Below are 12,499 nucleotides of genomic sequence, written 5' to 3'. Positions count from 1 at the left end.
AGGGGGGCTGTGCCTCCCACAACCCCCTTCCTTAAATATACCAACTCTGAGATCACACCACAGTGGAGGAAATGTCAAAGTCCCAAAAATGGCCCAACGATTTTTTTCACCTGGGAAAAAAAATCGCTGCTCTGTGTGTTCAGCATTCCGTACTTTCAACTTTTAATGTTCGATAAAAGAGCATTTGCCCTTTTTATCATTCGACTTCGTAATATAGACCTGAATTACAATTATCTGTAAATAATGGCATTACATGGATTTGCAAGTAAGGTCAGCAAAAGGCATTTGCAATGCATACAGAAAAGAGAAGCATTTTTTTATAAACACTCAAAAGTAAAAAAGAAGAATGGGCAGAAAAATCCAAAAGCATGGCTTAGAAACCAAATAAAACATTAACTGTACAAGTAGGTAAGCACTTTATGTCTCAAAGGACGCTTCGTTAGACCATAAAAATATAACACAAGCACACTGCTTAAATACACAACTTGAAACAAAGTAACTGCCAAAGCTATTTGAACAGGTCACATGACTTCAGATTTGTTTTTTCTCAATTTTTAATTGGAAATTTTAACAACAAAACTTTAGTTTATGATAATAGAAATAATTATAAAACAAATATACATATGTAAAAGAACAATAATAAACAACTAAAATAACTGTTTACAATGGTATCTACTATAAAACAAAGTTTTTTAAATAGAAAAGCAAATGTGATGAGTAGTTGTTAGTTATTAAAGTCTATTTATCTAGCAGTTCTTTGAATTTCAACCATATAGTATATGAAGAGGTGACTCTTGATGTTCCTGTATTAATTGTGATAAGTACAAGTGTACAAATTTCTTCATAGTAGGAGTAGTCTGATTCTTCCAGTTCTTGGTGATGACTTTTCTTGCTAATGTTAAGATACTCCATAAAAGACAGTATTTGATTTTCGTGACACAAGTGGGAATTTGTGTGTGATGAGAGGAGGTACTGCCAGCTATGCCAGGAGAATTAGAGTAGTGGATGTGCTACATATACCAGCACAGGTAGCTGGAATTTTGTAAAGAATTATATGTCATTTGTACATCAAACTGATTTTTACAAGTGCTTGTGTTGAAAAAAGTATTTGTAAAGGTGCTTATGTCCTGCTAGGCAGAAAAGAAATGTATATGCATTATTAGAACTGTTTAAATGTATATATTGGAACAGAGGATACTGGAAGAGAAGAGGTTAATCTCAGTCCATCTGACTTTAAGAAATAGTAAAAAAAAATAAATTACTGGGCCTAGGCCATAAAGATATCTCACAGTTTTGAATGCGGCCAGAGACAAAAAGTCTGTACAAAGAAGCTTCCTGCATCATCACTGGGGTGCACTAATTGCTACTCTGAAAGGGTGGAGGTTTGAAATTGTTTTATGACTTCCAGGAGCTGCATCAGATTTTAGCAAGGCTCTGTGTGTATGTATTATTGACAACACTGTGATGAATCCTGACAGCTTCTAGCAATGCAGGGTTGCAAGGGAAACAGAAGTAGGATGACCAGATGTATGTGATATAATTCTGTACTGAACTCATGTTTTAATATTACAGGACACTGAAGTCTCAATGGCAGTCTGTTTCTTGGAACCTGACATTGAAGGATCCCTCACCTACTTCATCTTGTCTTGCTGTATTAAGTAAGTAGGAACAGCAATTCTGTAGATCAGTCAGGAAAATATATTGAGAATAATTAAGTATTGTTTTTCTGTGAATGTGTGAATCTTTCCAGCTATGTTATTTTAATAGTTCCTGTGATTAAAACTCTGATGTTTGCTGTAAATAGATGTTTCGTATTTTCATGTTCTTTTATTATTCATTATTAAATATATTTAAACTTTTCATTGTGGCTGGTCCTTTAGATTTAGTTTAATCTTTGAGAGTACTTATACCTATTGGTGACACTGTGGCCACTCCTGAAACCTGGCATTTTGGTCAACATTACCATTTGTTTTAAGATTAATTTTACTCATTATAACTGGGTACCCTTGTATCAGCCTTAGAGTAGCTGGTCTGGGAGTGTCTGGTGGCAGTAACTACCCTATAGTCTGGGCAGAAGGGGCATAGCTAGTAAACTTGTGGCAGCCTTTACCAGGGGTGTGTGTGTGTGTGTGTGTGTGTGTGTGTGTGTGTGTGTGTGTGTGTGTGTGTGTGTGTGTGTGTGTGTGCGCACATCAAATCTCAAAGAGTGTGTGTGTCAGCTGCTTGGGGAAGGGACATGAAGCATGGATTTTACAAAGATGGTGCTGGAGGACTTGGCTTGGACACTCAGCTGAGGACTTAACTCAACAGCTGTGCCAGTGGAAGTTTTACTGGGGACCTGGGGAGAGACAGAGTGAGAAACCCAGACCCTGGGCTGAGTGCATTCCCTGTGTGCTCTTAAGGGAAATTGTACTTGATGCAGAGACCTGCATCTGGAAATACTCGGTGCATCCATTTTTGCTCCAAGTGAATGCCCTTCTATAGTGTCAGTCGTGAAGATTCAGGATCATTGATTACTGGCCCAGAGTAGGGACATCTCAAGGTGCATTAAAATAAGAGATATGGTCAGCATAAATTTACCATTAAAACAGACTGTAAGAAAGAATTCATATTATCCCAATATGTTTTAAGTTTTACAGTTGTAAAACATAAGCTACCAGTCAGCTTTAACATTTAGTTTACATCTCCAGCATCCTATGTCTTTATTTTACATAATTCAACTTTATGTGGTGTGATAAAGGTTCTATGTAAGAACTTCCAACATAATATCCTCTACCTTAGTGATGAAGTAGTTTGTTTTGAAGATTGGAGTATTAGTTTTTTATCATCTTCACTTCAGGAGTTATTATTAACAAGTCTAAAATAATAAAACTGTAGTGATTGAGTGCTTTTGTCATAATGCAAGTGGACTTCATCATAATCACTAAGTTGAAGTAAACTACATGTCTTTTAAAAGCCAGCTAATTAACTAACTAATTAAGGCATAATAAATTTAAAATTTAAATTGACTGCAACCAGCAAAGATATTAGCAGCAAAGAAACCACGTGTAAACCACAAAATACAAAGAATCACAAAACAATAAAAATATATCTATTTTATTTAAAAAAAGTCAAGGTCAAATAACCTTGGTAGTGTCTTGAATACAGGCAACATTGGATGTTCTATCCATAAAAATGTGTGTAAAGATCTGGTTGACCCCCCACTGAGACCTATTGTCTCAGGCAGGGATTGGGTCACAGAGAATGTATCCAATTGGATAGAATGTACATTGAAAAATGTTTTAGATAAATTTCCCAGTATACCAAGGGATACAGGACACTTCTTAACATCATTGCATGAGTGTATTATACTTAATGAAGGACAGAACTATATCATGGTTACGCCAGATTTAAAGAACTTATTTACTGTCATTAGCAATACCTATGGCATATCAGCCATAGAACACATACTATCACAAGTAGCTAACTTTGAGCTTGATAATATTAGGCTGATAGGTGAGCTACTTAAAATAGTGTTAGAAAATAAGATATGTATGTATCAAGATGCATATTATTGCCAGAAGCAGGGGGTGGCTATGGGCACCCCTGTGCTAACACTTATGCAAATTTAGTGTTGGCTTAGTGGGAGAATGAAGTTATATATGGAGGACAGCATCAATGGAAGGACAAGTTAATTTTCTGTGTGCATTTTGTGGATGAAGTTTTTTTGTTATGGGGGGTCATGGATTTACAAAAATTTGTTGAATATTTGGGATCTACGACAACTTTCCTTAGATTCACCGTGCAGTATTCCAGTAAAGCTTTGGATGTTTTGGATGTAAAATTGCTGAGGGATGAGAATGGAGTTTCGGACATGACCTTATAAAAAAAAAACTGTAGTGTGATCCTGGAGTATATATAGTTAGGGAGTGTGGGTGGCACAGCCCCCCCCCACATTGGGGGTGTGTGGGGGGCATAACCCCCATCTACTTTTGGTTTTATATTATTAGCTTTCAGTGAAATGAGATTCATAAATATAAAAGCTAAATAGGTGGGGGACTATGCCCCCACCCCCCAACTACATACACTAACTCCAGGATCACACTACAGTGGGGAAAAGGGCATATCCATTTTATTTGCCCAACAGTACTTACATTCAGTGAAATGTGATTCAGTGAAATGAGTTTTCAGTGATTTGAGCTTTCAGCAATTTTTTTGAGGGTGAATTGAAATTCAGTGAAATGAGTTTTCAGTGAATCAAAGTATACCTGTATGTAGAACTAGATTGCAGTTTTCCAAGTCATCTCAAACTCCCATTCTGGAGTACACCTAGTGTGGGATGGAGTCAATTTATGCAACAGGAAGTTTCAGGTGTCTGCAGTGCGCCTCCCATTTGCAAGTTGCTAAACAATGTGCAGACAAGCCAAAATGCCACTGAGCATGCTCACACAGTTAAGCCAAGTGCAAATCTGTTGTCCCAAGCGCTGTTTTATTTAGTAATATATATATATATATATATATATATATATATATATATATATATATATATATCTTATATATCTTTATATTTATAAATAGATATATCTATGTATATATGTGAGTGTGTATGTCTGTATTGCCCTACATACACAGATCATGGATAGTAAAGCTGCACTATGACACGTAAAACATTGCAGGAAGGGACACAGGGGAAAGGGTCAACATTATGAAATGCATTTTCAGACATTTGCAATTGCATAGACCAGCATGTGTTGCAATCTTAGGATTATAGGGATATCTGAAGTTCAGTTCTGGCTGTCTTCACCCATCATATGTAAATGATACCACATGTAACAGAAGGTACTATGACACACACACATAACCATGAGACAAACCTGTGTACTTGCAAACAGCTGGACTGTGATGAGTCATACCACTTCTCCCTAACAGATCATGTGGAACCCTTGAAATGTATGGCATGGCATAGGAATACATACATATATTGTGAAGTCATATGTATATAGCTACACTGGCAAGAACACACACATTCACTATGGCCCTCTGTTTCTGCTTAATTCAACAAACACACATCAATAACTGTGCAACTACTGGAATGCATTATGTTGTGTGCCCACTCATTGCCTGGGTAAATGTTCTTTTGCCAAAGGTCTGTCCATCCACATACAAGCCGACTCATATGCCCAAACAGAGACTGTTGACACATAGCTAGGCTACAAAACAGTTGTTTCTCTGTTAGGCTACTAGCTGCAGTTCACAGTAGGAAGATGAGTGATTATGCAGCCCTACCAGACTGTTAAACACAGGGCATCTTTATCTTCTCTACAATAACATCACCTGCAGTCATTTGCAATATCACACTTTAGCTGTGGCATGTGCAATGAGTACTGTGATATCTAGTGTATAACAATAGATAGGTAGGAGGTCTAATCCCACTCCAGCCCAATATGTGTGTGTGTGTGTGTGTGTGTGTGTGTGTGTGTGTGTGTGTGTGTGTGTGTGTGTGTGTGTGTGTGTGCGTGTGTGCATCTCTCTTCCAAACAGTCATTTGCAATATCACACTTCAGCTGTGGCATGTGCAATAAGTACTGTGATCTGTAGTATATAACAATGGATAGGTAGGATTTCTAATCCCACTCCAGACCAATTGGGGTATGTGTGTGTGTGTGTGTGTGTGTGTGTGTGTGTGTGTGTGTGTGTGTGTGTGTGTGTGTGTGTGTGTGTGTGTGTGTGTGCATCTCCCTTCCAAACACATGTAAATTTAAAACTGCAATGGGTCTGCACTTTTCGGCCTTTCCACTTGATGCAGGCCTCCAAAGTCTTCTTCCACACAAGGCCTGCTGATGTCATCTATCATAACAGTACCTAAAGACATCTCAAAGTCGGACTTTGGCCATGATGCCTGTGATAAGTACTGTGATCTGTAGTGTATAAGACTATATAGGTAGGGGTTCTAAACTCACTCAAGGCCACTTTCTGTGTGGGTGTATGTACATCTCCACACAAAACAAGTGTGTATTCCACAATGCCTTTAACTGGGACAGATTTTGCACTGTTTTGAGCCTAGCAGGTGGTGCAGGCCTTTGAATTCTTCCCCACCACAAGGACTGTTGATGTTAACTACCATAAGAGTAACTAAAGCCATATCACTGTAAGACTTAAGCTGCAGTGTGTGTGTGATGAGTATCTGTAGTGTCTAAGGCTAGATAGGTAGGGTTTCTAAACTCACTCCAGCCCACTTCCTTCTGTGTTTGCTGTCCAGTGTTCTGTATACATAAATACGTAGTGGTAATGGTCTAACTGCATCCATGTTGGTGTGTGTGGATGTTAGCCAGTGTTTTACATTAGCCTGTGGTATCATAGCATCATTGGAATGTAGTAGGCTAATGGTCCTAGGGCCATCATATGCCTAGCCATCTTTTGTCCTTAGTAACATGTTCAACACCTACTGCCCCTGTCTGGGGTGTATACAGGTGGAACCCATGTGGTGTAATTATGGCCGCACATCCAATTTTATAGATTGCATCTGTAAAGGGTCAGTGAGGTGTTCAGTTTGATATGAAGTGGAAGTATGTTCCAAAGGTGTGTTAGCCTCTGGTAGAATATTCTTGCCCTCCAGCAGGTTTTATAAAAGTTACATACTAGGTTAAGATTCTAACTGGGAGTAGACTGGTTATCCATTCAGTTATGCATGTGCAACATGTGCAATAAAGCAGGGTCACAGACTGATTCGTATGCAAAGCAGAGATCACCTCTGAGTACTCTGTTTGCCACACACTAACTAAATTGATGGTGATTTCAGACAATCCCCATAGGACAGATGTTGAAGACTTGCACCCCCCCCTTGTGAGGAACCTTTTGTGGTTTCCCCAATTGCCATAGCTGTTTGGTGAGTAACATACCAAAAGGGGCATTACACTCAAATATTGCCCTGATGAGGGAAGAGTACATGGAGGTACTAACCACTTGTACTGGAGGCAATGCCCTCATATATGACATGAGCAAGAAAGAATGACCTACTCACCACTGTGTAGACATGGTGATCTAAGATATGGTAGCATGTCTGACCAGATCTCTCACACCTGCATATGCACTTAAGGTGTTGCCATTTATCTGGTACTTGACAAGAACATCGCTGCTACCAAAATTAATAATAATACATATATTTGCATTGAGTCTAAGGCCATGTGTTTAGCAACAATCATCTGTCCATGTAACACCATAATGTAGAATGTTGCCATACTATGTATATTGTATGACACCTCACAGTGAGCAGGCTTCATCAAACATGTCAGCCATAGTCATTTACATTGTGCTTGTACTTCGGTGAAATGGAGTCCAAACAGTAGGTGACCCAGGACGGAAGCCTCTGAAACAGCACTGGTTACAGCTCAGCTATTGAGGTGTCTTCCCCTATTGGACTATATGACTATATGAGGCAGGTAACAGTCCCTATAATGATATAAGAGTTCAAGCCTAGTTATGTGTGCTTTTTGATGATGCCTGTGTGGGAATAGGGTCAAATGGCTTCTCTTAGTGCAGGTAGGCTGTGTCCACAGATTTCCCCTCAGCCAGGTCCTTGGTGACTGTCTCAAAGAAGTCCACCAAGATTAACATGCATGATGTCACTGACAAATCCAAACTGAGTAGTGGCAAATAATTGAATGTCGCCTACATTTTAGTTGATAATGTCCAAGATGATCTGCCAAATGGCCTTGCAGATATGGATAATGAGGCTGGTATGCATATAGTTTGTGGGGTCAGTGGATGCACCACATCTGTGCAATGGAATAACTGTGCCTGCTTTCCAGTCATCTGTGCCAAAGCCATTGGTTACACTATGATTGGGAAGAGTGTTCAAGGGTGTTACAAGTCCATATTGGAGACCATGTAGGGCACAGCCTGGGATGTTATCAAGTCCCATACATGCTGTGTTTCTGTACTTAGAGAGGCCAGTTATGGCATACCCTTCAGAGATACAAGATAGTGGACAGATGGTAGGTATGTCATGGTGTACATGTAGTGGGGACTGGTTAGTGAGGTTTTTGCAGACCCACTCAGCCAAGAGATGAGCTATGTCTGCAGCACCAGTATATGTGGTATCATAAAGTACAAGTTTGGCACTAAACTGCAGCTTTCCTTTTAGGTTACACATGTAGGCATAGAATGTCTTATGGTTGTGCTTTGTGGGGGAAGCTAATTTGGACCAATACTTTGTTTTGGAGGAATTCACAACAACTCTTATTTTCTTGTTCATGGATATGAGGTAGTGTTTCCATTTCAGGGGGCTCCCTCTCTCCTACTCTTAAACAGCAATGACTCCCTCTTATTGTAAAGCCTGTTAATGGCAGTCATCCACCAGACAGGTTTGCTCTTCCTCAATGAATTTGTGTTGCACCTGTCAGGTACAGACAATTCAATGCAGTTATACAGGTGTCTGTATAAAACATTGGTGTACAGCACAGCATAGTTGCTAGTTCCTTCTGAGGGGAGGAGCTGCATTGAAGCTATTGATACCATCCTGTAAGAGTTTATAATGTGCTTTGATGAAGTTTATTACTCTATCTTCCACAAGGGGGGGGGGTGTTAGGTGTGATATGTACTTTTAATGAGACTGATTATTTGTCATATCTCACCAGGCAGGGGCACACAATGGGGGTGCTACAGTGGTCCTCCATATCAGTAAGCACCCCTCCAGTATGTAGGCTCCCCTTGTGGGGATGTCAGATTGTGGTTAATGATGTTGGGAGTATTTGTGCAAGTGAGTTTGAGCATGACTTATATACCTAGTCAGTGGGAACATAATGTCACACAAAATAATGGTATCCAGATGTATCTTGACAGACTCAAGTATGTGCAAATAAGCTGAGTGGGTGTCCTGATTCATGGATGGGGCTCCTGTAGCTGGAAATTACTTGAATAAGTGCCTACAAAAATGCCATACCACCTGAGTTTTCTTCAGGGAATCATATTGTGTAACCATTCTAGATGTGTATGCATCTATACTGAATATTGATACACCAACCCCATTATTTTGCATGCCACAGGTTTGATGTCTGCACATGTAGAAGGAGTTGTAGACTGCTATGGCTGTGTTGCTCTCCATAGCCATGACCCAGGTGTCTGTGACTGCACAAATGTGTGCGTCTACCAAGGTGAAGTCTGCTTCCAGTGAGTGGGGTCTCATGTTGACACTCCTAGCATGTAGCAACATAACCCTGAGGTTGTTTGTAGATGGGGTTTTTACATTAGAATTTTGTCCATAGGACACCACCTAAAAAGGGCACTATGGGGGTGGTGAGAGTGTTGGCCAGTCAACAAAACTGCACTGGTGACATATGAAGACTATTTCTGACAAAGCATAGAGGTCTGTTGATCATGTCATACCAGGGTGACAGATAGTGAATCCCTTCGAATGACAGCAGACGCTAAGCCAATTATCAATGTCAATTATGTTCTTTTTGCTTGTAGCCATCATTCAAGGTGAGGTTAAAATGAAACTGAAGGCCAATGACATACCTGCCTGAGATGCATAGTCTGACACCGGAGTCATTTTTCTCTTTATACACTCTTGAAAGGTACATCTCATGTCGTACACACAAACAGGAAATAGTCATAACAGCACTTGCTGTTGATACACTGGAGTGTGTGTGTGATATGGCTTAACAGGGTAACTCAGATACAGCTGGCTGTGACCTTTCTCTTATGTAGCCTGGTGAGTGGGACATCAAAGTGTCTCATGATGTAATCACATATGAGTAATACATGTGATCTACTGTCTTGCTTTAAGGGTTTGTGTGGTGATACAGTGGTGCATGAGCTATTATGTGTACTATTCTGCAGAGGTAGTATTATATATAGCATGGTTGCATCTGTGTTTGTGAGGTATCTGGTGTGCATGTCTGTTTCTGTTAAAGAGCTTTGCATATGTAGGTATGTAGGATGTGGGTTTGGGTGGAGTTGTAGGTGAGGTGTGCATGTTGGCAACCTACTCATTGTCATATGTATCATATGTTTGTAGTGAAGATGTGGACATCCTTGCATGCACGACACTTGTTCAACATTGCAGTCATTACTTTGGCCTTGCACATCTACAACACCTGTCAAATATCCATACAGCAAATGGATGAGTTATGCAATGATGTGGACACAGTGTTGTGTTCTGGGAACATAAATATACGGTATCACATACAGTCCCTCCCACTTTCCCTCTTAGCAAATCCTAAGCTCCCCTGTCACACCTCACTACTCCTCCCACCTCTAGGCCCACACCCATTACCAAATTCTACACTAAGTCTCATCCCTCTCCCACTACCCTTTTTCTATCTCCATCATGACCAAATACGTTCTCACTATAACCCCCCTAATAACTTTACTTCTCACCACCACTTATTTCCTAACAGCATTTGAAAACCAAACTCTTATAGCTATCCCCTTCCCTAAGCGTCACACCAACTCCCAATGCAAACACCATGTCATTTCTATTCCACCTTCACTATACCAGGACAAATTTGTATCCCCCAAATTAGTCAACACTACACTTCATTACCCTAAATCTCCACATAACAAAGCTAACCTCAAAATCCTATTTAAACTACAAAGATTATTAGTTTACCTAAAAAATCGTATAAACATCGACGGCGATATTCACCCTAACCCAGGTCCCACCACCACGCCAGACTCTCACCCCAATAAATTAACCCGAAAATCTACTGACTCCCTTCTAATATTACATCTGAACCTAAGAAGCATTAACAACAAAGTTCACAACCTTCATGCCATTATAGCTACTCATTCCCCTGACATTATGTGTCTAACCGAAACATGGCTAAAGCCCTCTACAAAGAATGAAGAGATCCTCCCACCCGGGTACAATATTATTAGGGCTGATCGTGCAAAAAAAAAAGGTGGAGGAATAGCTGTTATGTTTAAAATACCCTGAATATCCTTAAGAATCCAATTCAACCACCTATAATCTCTAACCTAGAAATTATTGCCCTACAGATCTGCTTAAACTCTCAAAAACGCATCAACCTCATTGTAACTTATATCCCACCAGGGAACAACAGAGAAAACCTGGAGCAAACCCTGAGCTGGCTATCCACCAGCTACCCACAAGAAACCATAGTACTTGGAGACGTTAACATAGACTGGTCTCTGTTCTACCCATACAACTCCACAACCTATCAATCTACATGTTTTTCCCAAACCATCCTATCCCCAACTAGAATAGGCAACTCTCTTCAAAAGAAAGCATCATTGACTGGATCCTTACTAATAGGGACTCAAACAACTACACCACAGGTACCCTTCCCAGTGACCTCAGTGATCACCTAATAACCTATATCATTAAACATAAATGCCCAACTTCTAACCCCCTATATAGACTAATCAGAAATAAAAAGAAATTGTCCCACAACTATTTCTTGCCGACCTGAAATCCTGCAACTGGTCCATACTAAAAACCCTGCCACTCGATGAGAGTGTGTCACACTTCAATGACACATTCCTTAAGATCCTTGACTCACATGCCCCACATAGACAAATTAGATCCAAAGTTCAGATAGCACCTTGGCTAACTAAAGAAACCAAAACCAAAATCAAACTTCGTGACCAAGCCTGGGATAAATGGAGAGCCAAAAACCTCCCAAGATCGCACTAAATTTCAACAACTAAGAAACACCACTAAAACAGCTGTTACCCAAGATAAAAAACAATACTTCTGCTACCTCCAGCAAAACACCAGAACAACCCAAAGAAATTCTGGGCAGGTTTTAACAACCTTCTGCACCCAGGTAAAACCTCCACCCCAACCCCCGAGAAACTGATAGAAAAAGGACAGGAAGAAGTAGCCAACACCTTCAACTCCTTCTTCACTGAGACTATCCAAAATCTAGCCAGTCAACTAACTTCCACTCCCCCATCTGCTGTTCAACAGCACGTCGACACCCCTACCCCCTTCAATTTAAAGCCAGTCTCTTCCTCTTATATACGTACCCTCCTAAAAAAACTCAAACCAACCACCCTAGCGGCTGACCACCTTCCTGCAGAATTCTTACAAATTGCATCTGAAGTAATAGACTACCCAATAACAATCCTTATCAATAGAACTACAACTGAGACAAACATCCCCTCTATCTGGAAGATTTCTTATATCATTCCACTTCACAAAGGAGGTACCTCCATGGAAACCTCAAATTATAGACCAATAGCTATACTATCCCCAATAGCGAAAATCATGGAGAGATGCATCCACAAGCAACTTCTTCGCTACCTAACCTTTAATCATCTCTTGTCCAACTCCCAGCATGGCTTTTGCCCCCACCATAGTACAACTACCGCCCTCCTTTCCTTTGTTGACTCCATCAATAACAATCGCAACAACAAACTTATATCCTCTGCCCTCTTTTTGGACCTATCAAAAGCTTTCGATATGGTCAATCATCAGCTCCTTCTTAACACCCTTGAAACCCTGCATCTGGACACACCAGCACTAAACTGGTTTAAGGCCTACCTCACGGGT

The sequence above is a fragment of the Protopterus annectens genome, chromosome 8.part0 (assembly GCF_019279795.1).
Source record: "Protopterus annectens isolate FY-2018-M chromosome 8.part0, PAN1.0, whole genome shotgun sequence".
In the NCBI taxonomy this organism is placed as follows: domain Eukaryota; kingdom Metazoa; phylum Chordata; order Ceratodontiformes; family Protopteridae; genus Protopterus; species Protopterus annectens.
The sequence above is the reverse complement of the archived record's forward strand: the minus strand, read 5'-3'. Positions refer to the sequence as shown.